The sequence below is a fragment of the Saccopteryx bilineata genome, chromosome 5 (genome assembly GCF_036850765.1).
Source record: "Saccopteryx bilineata isolate mSacBil1 chromosome 5, mSacBil1_pri_phased_curated, whole genome shotgun sequence".
NCBI lineage: Eukaryota > Metazoa > Chordata > Mammalia > Chiroptera > Emballonuridae > Saccopteryx > Saccopteryx bilineata.
The window spans coordinates 38,939,674-38,955,298 of NC_089494.1; the positions used below are offsets into that span (position 1 = coordinate 38,939,674).

The 15,625-nt window shown below is 40.4% G+C and overlaps 1 pseudogene; it reads right to left on the bottom strand.

The window, feature by feature from the left end:
- Positions 1–12,307: 12,307 nt before the first annotated feature.
- LOC136306457 (elongation factor 1-alpha 1 pseudogene) lies at positions 12,308–14,556 on the bottom strand (annotated as a pseudogene).
- Positions 14,557–15,625: the final 1,069 nt, after the last annotated feature.

The window sequence follows — 15,625 nt, forward strand, 5'->3', positions numbered from 1 at the left end:
TTACATGAATAACTCATGACAGTCACATTGTGGGGATATTTCCCTTTTTATTTGCTATACCTTCCTGCTTCCAAAGATGCATTCTATTTAGATGTCCCCATCTCCCCCTAACTTAAGTGTGTAATAAACAGTTTGCACACTCCTCAATTTTCTCATCAGTTTCAGTTAAAGCCCCACATTCCTGGATCTTAACGCCTCCTAGCCAATCCTCTTCCTCTCTTCTATATCAGGTATTTTCAAAAATGTGATCTGCTGACCCTTGGCATCCAAGCAGCCCTTTCAAGGAGTGCTAAGACAGACTGCCTGTTTTACTGATAGTGGGTAAAACTGCTTGCTGATGCCTTAGCACGAATGTCAGTCACTGAAACTGTACTGGCTTTCACTGTATTCTACTGTCACATACTTGTAGTAAAAAAAATTAAAATAAAAAAAAAAGATGTGGCTCAGTGTATGAAGCAATAAAGCATCATCCCAGTGCAATGAGGTCACGGGTTCATTCCCCACTCAGGGCACAAACAAGAAGCAATCAATGAGTGCACAACTAGATGGAACAACTAGTTAATGCTTCTTTCTCTCTTTCTCCCTTCCCCTCTCTCTGTCTCTCTCCATTCCTTCCTCTCTCTCACTCTCTTCTCTATCAATCAAAAAAAATGATGCAGTAAAAATTATCAATTTTTTTCATCGAGAGGAGGGTCATACAGGGACAGACAGACAGGAAGGGAGAGAGATGAGAAGCATCAATTCTGTTGTGGCATCTTAGTTGTTCAATGATTGCTTTCTCATACGTGCCTTTACTGGGGGGCTACAGCTGAGCCAATGGTGCCTTGCTCGAACCAGCAACCTTGAGCTCAAGCCAGCGACCTTTAGGCTCTAGCCAGAGACGACGGGGTCATGTCTATGATCCCACACTCAAGCTGACTTTGGGGTTTTGAACCTGGGTCTTCAGCATCCCAGGTCAACACTGTATCCACTGTACCACGGCCTGGTCAGGCAAAAGATTACCAATTTTATAAATCCTCAGTCCTTGAAGAAAGGCAAGTAGGTACAAAGCACTGAGGCACGGTGGTTTCATTCAGCACCAGTTATTCCCGCTGCCAGCTGAAGAGCTGCGTCCTCATCCCAGCAGAAAGGGCGCTGGAGCAGGAAAGTGTGCATACGCTCTTGTCCACTCACCATACCCATGAGCACCCAAAGGTTCTGCAAAGTTCTGAAAACAAAATACTGTTCATTTTAAGTATTTCTCAAGCTCATTTGGTCACAGAACTTTACATTTCACACACCACCTATTCCCATTCTATGAAATACACTTTGAAAAATGCTGTTCTGCTTTTCCCCATGTTTTTAATCTAACTATTCACTGAATATGAGGTTTTGTTATGAGCAATTTGTGTACCTCTTTGGAAGTGAAGGGATACAAATAGTAAATTAAAGGGATATAATAATACATTAGATGCCATTCCTTTGCTAGTTCACCACGGGAACATCCCTCTCTCAGGGTGTATTCCAATGCCGATCACATTTCTGATTATTTCTGAATGTTCAGTCTATGTCATGTGGGGGGGGGCAATTTTAAGTTATTAGCTTTTACAATCAATACTTTTAAAAGGAAACAACTTGCCAAAAATCTGTCACAGAATTTTGGGACCCATTAAAGTTTAATAATAAAAAAAATTAAAAAGCCTGACCTGTGGTGGCTCAGTGGATAAAGCGTCGACCTGGAAATGCTGAGGTCGCCAGTTCGAAACCCTGGGCTTGCTTGGTCAAGGCACATATGGGAGTTGATGCTTCCAGCTCCTCCCCCCTTCTCTCTCTCTGTCTCTCTCTCCTCTCTAAAATGAATAAATAAAATTAAAAAATTGTATATTTCAGTCCCATCTATTTGAGACCCCTCAAGATTACAGAGGAACATGAGGAATCTTTTGAGCGATGACTGACTTATCTAGATTGTGTTGATGGGGTCATGGGTGTTACATAGGCTGCAACTTATCAAATTATACACTTTAAATATGTGCAGCTGTCAACTATAGCTCAAGGATAACTCTCTCTGATTATAATGCAATTGGCTAAAAATTAATAATAAAAGAAAACAAGGAAAAATCCACATAGAAATTGTAAAATATTTCTAAAAATTCATGAGTCAAAGAAAAAAATTATAAAATTTAGAAATTCTTTAAAATTGAGCCACAAAAAAGAGTATAGCCCTATTAGATGCAGCTAAAGAGTTGCTCAGAGATACATTTATCTTAAATCTTCCACAAGAAAACAAGGACTTGATATTATTTTTCTAAGTTAGAAAAAAATGAGTAAATAATGCATAAGTGGAAGGAAATAAAAATAGCTGAAATTAATGATATTAAATATATATATAAAAGGACAGATCAGCAAACAAAAGTTGTTTACTTAAAATGACTAGACAAACCTCTGGCAAGTTTATTCAAGAGAAAAAAGAGGAGGAATAAACAAATTGAAAAAGAAAACAAGATGCTGTAAACATTAAAAACATAAAAGGATATTATGATCCACTCTGGCCAGTAGAGTAACAGGACCCAGATTTATCATCCTGCCTAAAACAACAAGAAAACAAACAAAATATATGCAACAATGATTTTTAAGACACTAGATGGACATCAAAGAACAAAAAACTAATTCCTGAAAAATGGAAAACAAACAAGGAGAGCCCTATAATTGAAACTTACTATTTTGAGAGTTTCCAGGCAACAATGGAGGGGAGGGGGAATCTAGGTGGAGCCCAGCAGGTCCCTGAGTTGCTGAGTTGATTCCCCAAGAATATAGAGCTGGGAGTTCAGAGAGACCAGGGAAGCTAGAGTTTGCAGGACAGAGTACTAGACCCGAGAGAGCTTCTCAGAAACAGGACCTGGGACATCTGCACATGCACAAAGAAACTACGTTAGGCCAGAGAAAGGAACATCCAAAGGTATTTAAGGAAAGAGTGCCTGGAGTTTACAAAATGGCGCTTTCTACCACCAGCCAGTCTAGAAAAATCCCGTAATTCATGGGCACTGAATAAAGTACTCTGAAGAGATTTACAGAGAAACATGAGAAAACTTTTGGCGGTAATGGAACATTCACTATCTTGATTATGGATGGTGATGGTTTCATAGACATTTGCATATGTCAAAAGTTATTAAATTGTACACTTTAATATGTACAGCTTATTGTTTATCAACTCCATCTCAAAAGAGCTGTTTAAAAATCTGTAAAAAAAAAAAGAAAGAAAAACGGAATTGAGAGCACAAATATATAGTACGTAATACAGAACATCATATTCCCTCAACAAATATTTATTAGTTTCTTTATATGAAGTTTGTGACAATAAATTTGAAAACATATGAAATAAATTCCTAGAAAAATATAACTTACAAAACTGTCTTAAAAAAATTAAAGCAGAAATTAAAAACTGTTCCAAAAAGAGGATCATTGTATCCAGAAAACATTCACAGGCATATTTTAGCAAATATTCAGGTGAATAAATAAAAAGCACAGTATAGTAAGCTAAAAATAAAGCCATAGGTTCAATACTCACTATATGTAAAACACACTAACCTCAACAATTAAAAGAAAAAAAATTCAACCTTAGTGAAAGAATATATCTCAATAATTGATAGATAAAACAAAAAAATAATAGGGATAAAGGTGACTTAAACAGAATAATTTCAATTCTTATACATTATTTTCAGATAGAAAGAGTCCTCAGATTTCTTTTATGACATTGAAATATCTTCATATGAGATCCCATAGGAAAAACTACAGAGTACACTCACTCATGAGCACAGATACAAAAATCCTAAAAAACAGCAAACTTATCCATTCATAAAAAAGATGTTATTACCTTTTTTAGAAATGAAAGATCGATTTAACATGTTTATATGTAATGACATATTGTTTAGCGATCCATACATATGCTATATTTTAATGCCAAAACGCTGAAAGGATTCCCTGTGAAATCAGGAGTAAGAATAGGGTATCCCACACACCGAGCTGATGCTCTACTGCTGAGCCAACCACCCAGGGCCTCAGTACATTTTTAAAAAAGATTTTTAAACAAGAAAATTCAAGAGCATCTAGTGAAAAACTAATAGTATTTATAAAACAAAATGCAGCAGTATTGCTGGCTCTAAGATCAAACTACAAAAATTAATAATTGTCCTATATGTCAGAAATAGCTAAATAGAAATAAAATTTAAAAGGATATAATTTACCAAAAATAAGTAAATAAATAAAGATATAATTTACAATAGCAATAAAAATGATGAATTACCTCCTTAAAATAACTAGCCAAACATACAAGAGCATAAAAGAGAAATGATAAAATATTTTTAAAAAATAAAAACAATTTTATTTATTGACTTTTCGAAAGAAAGAGAGACAGAGAGAGAGAGAAAGAGAGGCATTGATTTGCTGTCCCATTCATTTATTCTGTCATTGGTTGATTCTTATATGTGCCCTGACTGGGGCTCAAATCCATAACCTTGTCATGTTGGCATGACAATCATTGTCTAAACCAACTGAGCTACCGACCAGGGCAATAAAATATTATTAAAAGTTATAAAGTTAAATCTGAAAAAAATAGAGCAATATGTCATGTTCTGTGTGTGTGTGTGTGTGTGTGTGTGTGTGTGTGTGTGTGAGTGACAGAGACAGGGAAAGATGGAGGGAGGGGCAGATGGGGACGGACGGCTAGGAGGGGAGAGAAATGGGAAGCATTGATTCTTTGTTGTAGCGCCTTGGTTGTTCATTGATTGCTTTCTCGTATGTGCCTTGGCAGGAGAGTTGGGGGGGGCACAGCAGACCAGGTGACACCTTGCTCAGGCCAGTGACTCCAGGCTCAAGGTGGTGATCCTTGCTCAAACCAGATGAGCCCATGCTCGGGCTAGCAGCGTCAGGGCCTCGAGCCTGGGTCCTCCATGTTCCAGTCCAGTGAGTGCTCTGTCCACTGTGCCACCGCTTGGTCAGGCAATATGTCATGTTCTTTTGAGGAAAAATCCAGATTGAAAATATGTTAAATTAATCTATTAATCCAATGCAGTTTGCATAAAAATCCCAAAAAGAAAGAAAAAAAAAAGAATAGGATATCCACTACTATGACATTTATTAATTTTCTATTTTATAACAAGGACATTCACTATCATGACCAGGGGGTCCCCAAACTATGGCCGGCGAGCCGCATGCGTTCCCCTGAGGCCATTTATCCACCCCCGCTGCACTCCCGGAAGGGGCACCTCTTTCATTGGGGGGTGCATCCTGTGCTCCTGCAGTACTGTATATGGTGGTGCCACAAAGCGCGGCATCGCTCACGTACAGCACTACTTCCGGTAACGCAGGACGCACGCCTAACGGCTCCAGAAGCACGTCATATCACTTGTTACAGCTAGCAGTGACAAATATGGAACCGGACATTGACCATCTCAGCCAAAAGCAGACCCATAGTTCTCATTGAAATACTGGTCAATTTGTTGATTTAAATTTACTTGTTCTTTATTTTAAATATTGTATTTGTTCCCATTTTGTTTTTTTACTTTAAAATAAGATATGTGCAATGTGCATAGGGATTTGTTCATAGTTTATTTTATAGTCCGGTCTTCCAATGGTCTGAGGGACAGTGAACTGACCTCCTGTGTAAAAAGTTTGGGGACCCCTGATCATGACTATTCAATACTGAACCAGAGATTTTAGCCAGTGTGTTAAGATTAGAAAAAAAGAAATGGAATAAGAATTAAGAAAGAAAAATCAAAACTCTCATTTGTAGATAATGTAATTTCCTATATGAAATAACTCAAGAGATTTCCAGATAAACAAGAGATTTCCAGATAAACTATTAAATTTAATAAATTTAATAAAGCTTCTGGATTAAAAAATCAGTATGTAAAAGTGATTGTATTTTTAAATAACAGAAACAAGTTAGAAAAAGTAATTTTAAAAGTACTGGTTAGGCCCTGGCCAGCTGGCTCAGTGGTAGAGTGTCGGCCTGGTGTGTGGACATCCCAGGTTTGATCCCAGTCTCTGGTTGCAACCAAACAAGGGCCCCAGATGGGCAGAGCATCGCCCCCTAGTGGGCTTGCCGGGTGGATCCCGGTCGAAGTGCATGCAGGAGTCTGTCTCTGCCTCCTCTCCTCTAATTAAAAAAAAAAAAAAAAGTTACTGTTTAGGCCTTGGCCTGTTGGCTCAGTGGTAGAGCATCGACCTGGTGTGTGGAAGTCCTGGGTTTGGTTCCTGGTCAGGGCACACAGGAGAAGTGACCATCTACTTAATCCTCCCTTTTCCCTCCCCCTTCTCTCTGTGTCTTTCTCTTCCCCTCCTGCAGCCATGGCTTGATTGATTTGAGTGCATTGGCCCAGGCTGCTGAGGATGGCTCCATGGAGCCTCCACCTCAGGTGCTAAAAATAGCTTGGTTGAGGCTCCAGGTGGGCAGAGCATTGGCCCCAGACAGGAGTTTCTGGGTATGCTGCAGTCGGGGAGCATGTGAGAGTCTGTCTCTGTATCTTCCCTCCTCTCACTCAAAAGAAAGTACTGTTTACAATAGCAACCAAACAAAATGTCTGGAAAGAAATCTTGATAACAGATGTGCAAGTCTTTTATAAGAAAATTTTTAAAATTTCATTGAAAGACTTTAAATAACATTTAAATAAAAATGAATTTATTAACATCTGACACTCATGGATTAAAAAACTAAGTATTATTAAGAAGCAAGAACACAAAGAAAATGCAAACATATCTAAAAATACTCAGCTTTTTAGTAATCTGGGAAATATAAAATGAAATCACCAGCAAATAAAACAGCAGTAAACCTCTACCATACTGACAAATGTGGCTTATGTCTGTAAGCAATACTGAAACCCAGAGTTAGACTGGCCCACTCAGATGCGGACCACCACTGGCCTCCTATTGGGGTCTAGTCCTTATAACACTGTGGTGTAGAGACAGGAGTGCTCCCTCTGGGCAGCTGGTTCCCAAGCAGAAGTAAGGAGGGAGAGTCAGGCTATGACTGCTTAGTTCCTGCATCCAAGTTCATGGTAGGGTAGGTCACTTCTCCTTCTTAGGGTACAGTGCAGCAAAAGAGGGGTCAGGTAGATTATGCTAATTGGCATCTTTTCAATGAGGACAAAACACCAAAACTGGAGAATCAATATTCCCACTAAAGGTAGCTATTTTATAGTTAAGGTAAAACAAATTATCCCCACAATGGCATAGCTATTTTTACCAGGAAGAGTAGCCAGCATGTAGAGTAATTTTTACAACAGGGGTCCCCAAACTTTTTACACTGGGGGCCAGTTCACCGTCCCTCAGACCGTTGGAGGGCCAGACTAAAAAAAAAATTATGAACAAATCCCTATGCACACTGCACATACTTTATTTTAAAGTAAAAAAAAAAAAACAGGAACAAATACAATATTTAAAATAAAGAACAAGTAAATTTAAATCAACAAACAAACCAGTATTTTAATGGGAACTATGCTCCTCTCACTGACCACCAATGAAAGAGGTGCCCCTGCCGGAAGTGCGGTGGGGGCCAGATCAATGGCCTCAGGGGGCCGCATGTGGCCCATGGGCCGTAGTTTGGGGATCCCTGTTTTACAACCTTCAATTATTTGAGGTTTATCAGCACCATAACTAAGCAGGTTCAAGTCCAACAACAGGACAGAGAAAGACGCCAGAATTTAAACAGTATATATTGACTTGTATCCTACAGAAGTGTTCTAAATATATATTTGGCAGTAACTTTTAAGTTTTTTAAAAACTTTTAACAGTTTTAAAATAGAATAAATCTTACTAGAGAAATAATTATCACATGCACCTGGTACAAAATTATAAAGGTATAAAATAAAGTGAAAAGTATCTCCTCTACCGTGGCAATTACTTTTGTTTTTAAATTATATATATTATCAGGCCCTGACCGGTTGGCTCAGCGGTAGAGCGTCGGCCTGGCGTGCGGGGGACCCGGGTTCGATTCCCGGCCAGGGCACATAGGAGAAGTGCCCATTTGCTTCTCCACACCCCCTTCCTCTCTGTCTCTCTCTTCCCCTCCCGCAGCGGAGGCTCCATTGGAGCAAAGATGGCCCGGGCTCTGGGGATGGCTCCTTGGCCTCTGCCCCAGGCGCTAGAGTGGCTCTGGTGGCGGCAGAGCGACGCCCCGGAGGGGCAGAGCATCGCCCCCTGGTGGGCAGAGCATTGCCCCTGGTGGGCGTGCCGAGTGGATCCCAGTCGGGCGCATGCAGGAGTCTGTCTGACTGTCTCTCCCTGTTTCCAGCTTCAGAAAAATACAAAAAAAAAAATTATATATATTATCAGAGATGTTATTTTATTTTCCCCTTCTCCTTGAGTTTTTTAATATAGAGGGAAAGAGATAAAGATAGAGAGAGAGAAGCATCAACTTGTTCCACGTAGTTGTGCTTCCATTGATTGTATCTTGACCGGGATCGAACTGGAAATCCAGGCTTGAGCCAATAACCTCAGCACTCTGGGTTGATGCTCTATCCACTGTGCCACAACTGGTCAGGGCTTTCCTCTTCACTTGATGAGTACAAAGGCCTCAATTTACAAATAAACCTTGGGCTTTGGAACACAATTTGCTTGCAAGTCCTTTGGAATTCAGACTACAAGGTAAATTCCTGTTTCTGGTTTCTTAAACAGGCTCACTAACTTTCAATTATACCTCAGGTGAAGCACGTGTAATAGTATCAAACCTAGCACATTTAGTCCCATGTTTTCTATGCTAAATATAATTTAAGTTTTAATGAAGATTAGGAGAAATATACTACTTCTCTACCATTTTACCCTACTTCAAAATCCTAGCAAAAACATCCTGCTTCTTCTGCAATCTCTACATCAGGACATTCAAGGAAGTGGGGACAAAAAAAAAAAATGTGCCTATAGCCTGACCTGTGGTGGCTCAGTGGATAAAGTGTTGACCTGGAGTGCTGAGGTTGCTGGTTCAAAATCCTGGGCTTGCCAGGTCAAGGCACATAGGAGAAGCAACCAATGAACAACTAAAGTAAAGCAACTATGAGTTGATACTTCTTGATCCTCCCCACCCTTCTCTCTCTGTAAAATCAAAAATAAAATCTTAAAAAAAAAAAGTGTTTATGGAGGTGAATCGGGTAGTGATGGAATTTCCAGGAGGGTAACAGCATTCACCATGAAAACTACCTGCCAACTGGGGATTGGGCAGTTGGACCACAGTAGCTCTGATAGCACCCTAGGCACTGGAGAACACAGCACTCGTGGGTCCCACAAACGGTAACTTTGCTCCGTAGTACAGGGTCATAAGTGGCAATAACTGTTGGGCACATTAGTATATACTTTTAACTTACAGAGACAATTGAAAAGTTGACCATCTATGTAGTTCTATACAAATGATACCTTTCCTACCTCTTAGTTTTAATGGATACAGCTTGAAAAGGAAGTAGTTTTTCAGTCATATTTTTATTTTACTTTACTTCAAAGAAATATATTTCTTTTATAGTATATCTCAAAACCTACTCACCATCATGATATATGACAAATATTTTGGCTAGAAAACCAGAGTAGGTATATTTACAATCTCTTACTTTAGAAATCAAGCAACTGTCAAGAAATTAAGCCAAACATTTTCTTTTCTCTCTCACTCAATTTATTGACCAGATGCGTTAGGGCAAGGGATATGCTTAGAGAGGAGTCAGACAGCCTCCTGGGATGAAGCAGACACGGAAATGAGCAAGGTTCACAGAGTGAAACAAAGAAGAAAGCAGTAACTTCTATCTGAAGCTGGGGGTGGGGGCCGGAGAAAGGAGGACACTCAAGAGAGGCTGCAGTGACAGTGACACTTCAAAGGAGAGTGCCTCTTCTAAGTTTGCCCTGCAAAGAGCATGTCGTGCACAGAGCAAAGGCTCGGGGCTGTGAAATCACCTGCTGTGCTAGGGCACTGCAGTGAGGTGGGGCTTGGCTGGCACGAGGGGGGATGTGGGAGGGGAGGTGGTCAAAGGGACGTCTGGGGCTCCAGCTCATCCAGGATTTATATGCTAAGGTCTTACATTTTAGCTCATCCATCAGAATACTCTGGAAATCAGGTTTTTTTTTAAAAAAAACATTATCATCCCTAAATGACAAGGTTGCTGGTTGGATCCCAGATCAGGGCACACACAGGAAGCAACCAAAGAATGCATGAGTGAGTGGAACAACAAATGAACGCTTGTCTCCCCCCTCCCCTCTCTCTCTTCCTCTCTCTGTTCCTCTGGAAAATAAAAATAATTCAGCGCTGGCCAGATAGCTTGGTTGTTTGGATGACAGTCCAAAAAAATATATTTTATTTATTTTGTGACAGAGAGAGAAGGACAGACAGGGTCAGACAGACAGGAAGGGAGAGAGATGAGAAGCATCAATTCTTTGTTGCGGCACTTTAGTTGTTCATTGACTGCTTTCTCATATGTGCCTTGACGGGGGAGGGGTGGTGACAGCAGAGTGAGTGAACTCTTGCTCAGATCAGCGACCTTGGGCTTCAAGCCAGTGACCTTTGGGCTCAAGCCAGTGACCATGACCATGGAGATTATGATCCCACCCTCAAGCCAGAGACCCTGCGTTCAAGCCGGATGAGCCTGTGCTTAAGCCGGCGACTTGGGGTTTGAACCTGGGTCCTCTGTGTTGCAGTCAGACCCTCTATCCACTCTGCCAGGTCAGGCAGTGTTTATTTAGAAGGTAAAATTTGTTATGAATAACTTTTTAAAATACAAAAGTAAATACACAAAATAAAAGGTAAGGTGTCTTACCCGACCCCTGCCCCACAGAGGTAGCCAATACTAAATTGACAGTATCTTCTTGTCTTTCTCCTAAGGATATGCATCTTGTTTCTAGAATATGGAATCATACCATTCTGTACAGTGGTCTACAGTTTGACTTTCATCTCTAAATAATTTAAATTGGATGTATTTGCATGTCAGTAAATAAAGGCTATATCCTTTTTAAAAATTCCTGTGTCATATTCCCCTATATTGATGTAACATTATTTATTTATCCAGCCCCTACTGATGAACATTTGGCTTTTTTCCAGTTTTTGATTATTACAGATAGTGCTGCAGTTAACATATTTATACATTCGTATCTCTGCCCTTATGCAAGCATTCTAGGAGAATGGAAAATTTGGAATTGCTTGGTCAGATAGTATATGCATTTCAAATTTTGATGAATATTCCCTGAATTACCTCTAAAATGTTTGCACCAATTTCCATTCCTATGAATGACAACTAAGAGTGGCCCTTCCCGACCTGTTCTCCATGCTGTGCATCAGGCATTGACTAGAGACTATGTCTCTCCCTTCAGAAAGTGATTAAGGCTTGCTTCATACTCTTATTTTCCTATATTTTCTCTTTGCTTTTCATAACTGAGGCTTATTCCTAAGAGAAGAGAGAAGAAATATGCTTATTTGGGTTTCAGGATGTTCCTCATTCATTCAGGCATCCTCCAAGTCGTGAGCACTTATCCTATAAGCATCTACACCTTACATAAAAACTGTTCAAGTAGACATAAAAGGTAATCACCTCAAGGCAGGAAGATGGTACCTTTCAGATCCTAGAGATGAACACATCAATTCCCCATGTCTTCTTAAAACACTATTGATAATTTACTCATTTATTCTCTTATGTGTGCATTAAACCATGCATTAGTTCCTACTTGCATTCATGTATTCACTTTAAGTCTGCTAAATTCTGGGTACAGTGCTAATTCTTGTGGCTATAGGGATGAAATACAGTCTCTGTGTTCAAGAAGGTCACAGTCTAGCCCTAGAGAGAAAGAAGAGGAAACCAACAGTTACAACAGCGTGGGTGAGATCTGATTTTGTGTCAGCGCAAGTGCCCGGGAGCGACGGCGTGGGGTGAGCGCACCCTGACAGTGAGGGCCGCAGAGGAGGCGTGTGGTGCTGGGAGGGACTGTGCATCTGTCCAGGCAGGGAGAAGGGGAGGCAAAGGCCGGGGCTGGGGACCCTTCTGTAGGCAATCTCTGCCCGGGAATCACTTTAGCAGCAGAAAATAACACTTTGTGAGCATAATTTTGTTTCACTTTTAGTTTTTTAATAAAAATTCTTGAGTCAAGGAAATCTTAGGCAATGGACAAGATAAGGAGATTTTTATACTGGCTATAAAAATGGCAGGAGCCTCAGTGCCTCTGTGTCATTCTCCTTTCCTTCTAAAGGATTTACAATACATTATTATCATTAACCCATCTTTACTATTAAAACTTAAATGGCCAATTGAAACAGTTCTGAGATCATTCTTCCACCACTGATTAAGACCCAGGCGACAGGTATTAGGGATAATATTCACTTAGCCTTCAGAGCCTTCTGGGCAGATGGAGTGATCTTGCCAGCTCTGGCCACCTTCATGTCCGCTACTCTGATGACACCCACAGTTACCATCTGTCTCATGTTGTGCACAAACAACTCAGAAGAAGAGAGAGAAGCTCTCAACACACATGGGCTTGCTGGGAACCACATCAGTGATGGAGGCATCACCAGATTTCACAAATTGGGGCCATTTTCAAGCTCTCCCCCTGAACGATGACCAATCCCCTTTGGCTCAGCAAACTTGCGAGCACTGTGAGCTGTATGACAGTCCAGCGCAGGTGCACACCCAGCAATCATTTGGGGTCATTTTCAAGCTCTCCCCCTGGACGATGATCAGTCCCCTTTGGCTCAGCAAACTTGCGAGCACTGTGAGCTGTATGACGGTCCAGCGCAGGTGCGCACCCAGCAATCATTTGGCCTGGATGCTTCAGAATAATCACCTGAGCCATGAAGCCAGCTGCTTTCATTGGTGGGTCATTTCCACTGTCACCAGACACATTACCACAGTGAACATCTTTGACAGACATGCTCTTGATGTTGAAGTCCACATTGTCCCCAGGAAGAGCTTTTAACATACTTTACTTTGGGTGTAATGCTGACTGGAGCAAAGGTGACCACATGCTGGGTTTCAGAACACCACTCTCTGTGAATACTTCACCTAGTCCAGGATTGGTATTATACAGACTGTTAGAATAATGTCTGCGAATAACAGAAAAATCTCACTTAAAACAGGTCAAACAATAGGAAAATTTTACTACCTTATTTAACAAAATGTCCCAAGGAAGGGTGCCTCTGGGCCAATGAGTTCAGCAGTGCAGTGATAGCACCACATCTTAGAATTGTTACGCCCTTCTCTCCTTCCCTTGTTTAGGCTAGCCTCTTTTCCTAACTACGGGCGGCTGCCCCTCATTCCACTTCAGATACAGACATAAACAAGCCCAGTAGAAGAGCTCACCTCCTCCTTGTCCTCCTCTTTTAAGACCAAAGAAAAATTTTCCATATATCTCCCCTAGACTTCTCATTTCCTCATAGCCAGAATTGTTTCACAAGTCCTTGTCACATCCCAATCTAGGGTAAGAAATACCATCCTCACCTCTTCCTTCACACAGCTGGAACTGGGACCGGTCTCCCTGAAGCATATGGCTATGGGAAAAGAGAGGACAGCTCCCAAGCAAAGAAGGAAACAATTATGGGCAGCAACTAAAGTCTGCTCTATGAGCCATCCAAAAGACACAATAAAAAGAGGCATTAAAAACAACAAACTCCATCCTTTTGACGGAGTACACAGCACCCTTAGATGTTTCTGAGGAGTACACTTAAGTAATGAAATCATGGCAGGGCTTGTCTTCTTAAGAGACTAATGGCAAACCACCTTAAGAGGTTGTAGTGTATAAACTAGCCTTGAAGCCATGGCCCAGAGTGTGTCCTTGTTTTATTTTTGAGAGAAATTATTAACTCAATCATTTCCCAACTACTATAAATACATCCTCTAACAGAAAAATACTGATATCGGTCATTTATTTGTTTTATTGAAATTAAAAATATTCTCAACCCAAATTATTACATTAATAGCCCCCCCTTTTTTTTAGTGACAGAGAGGGACATATAGACAGTAAGGAAGACAAATGAGAAGCATCAACTCAGAGTTGTAGCACCTTAGTTGTCCATTGATTGTGTCTTATACATACCTTGACCAGGGGACTCCAGCCTAACTAGTAGCCCCATGCTCAAGCCAGCGACCTTGGGCTCAAGCCAGTGACCATTGGGTCATGTCTAATCCCCTGCTCAAGGCAGCAACCCCACAATCGAGACAATAAGCCTGCACTCAAGCCAGCGACCTCCGCATTTCAAACCTGGGTCCTTAGCCTCCCAGACCTATCTGTCCACTGCACCACCACCTGATCAGGCAGTAGTCTTTATTGTATTAACAATAATAAAACATTGCAATCCAGCCTATCCGCTAGCTTCAACTTTTCATTACAAATTAAAGAACAGAAACTCTTTGCTTCCCTTGAAACACTTTTAATGCAGTGCTATAAATACAAGATACTGAATAATACTGCAATTGCAAACTAATTAATTCACTCAAGAAAACTCTGGAGCTACTTCTTCCTCTTGAGTAACATTAGATGGAATACTCAAAGATTAAACATTTTCATAAAGGCAATATATATCATTATACTTGAGCTTAAAAATTACCTGCCCCAGGATGAAGTGGTTTCCATGGTAATCTGGGAGGTTCAGTGTGGCAAGTTATTATCTTGGCTTTGCTCCTGAGGTTCAGATTTCAAAAGGCTATCCACATTAATGGAGAGGTAATTTGAACTGGTACAGAAGTGGCCAAGATTGGTGCTGGGTTCTGGGTTACCAAAAACAAATGCCTGCTACGTTTACTGTGTGCTATGGTCCTGTGCTAAATTTTTGTCCATGTATCAGTCACTTAATCTTTCCATAGCCCTGTTCAGTTGGTGCTAAATTATCCTAATTTTATAAAATGTGGAAATTAACATACTTCTAAAAAGTAAATGGGTCAAAGAAGAAATAAAAGCAGAGATCACAAGATATATACAAATGAAAATGACAAGACAATACTATTGAGCCACGATAATCAAAACAGCATGGTATTGGCAGAAAAACAGCTATACAGACCAATGGAACAGAATTGAGAGCCCAGAAGTAAAACCAAATAATCAACAAAGGAGCCAAAAACACACAATGGAGAAAAGAAAGCCTCTTCAATAAATGGTGCTGGGAAAATTGGAAAGCCACATGAAAAAGAATAAAATCTGACTAGTTTGTCCCCCTGCACAGAAATTAATTCAAAATGGATCAAAGACCTAAGTATAAGATCTGAAACAATAAAGTACATAGAAGAAAACATAGATACTAAACTCATGGGCCTCGGCCATGGAGAACAATTTATGAATTTAAAGCCAAAGGCAAGGGAAGTAAAAGCAACAAAAATGAATGGGACTATAGCAAATGGTAATGCTTCTGCCCAGCAAATGATACTGACAACAAAACAAATAGGCAGCCAACTAAATGGGAGATGATATTTGCAAACAACAGCTCCAATAAAAGGTTAATATCCAAAATATATAAAGGACCTACAAAGCTCAGCAACAAACAAGCAAACAATCTAATTAAAAAATGAGGAGAGGACCTGAACAGACACTTCTCTGAAGACATTCAAATGGCCAACAGATATGTGAAAAGATGCTCATCTTCACTAGCTATTCAAGAAATGCAAATCAGGCCCTGGCCGGTTGGCTCAGTGGTAGAGCGTCGGCCTGG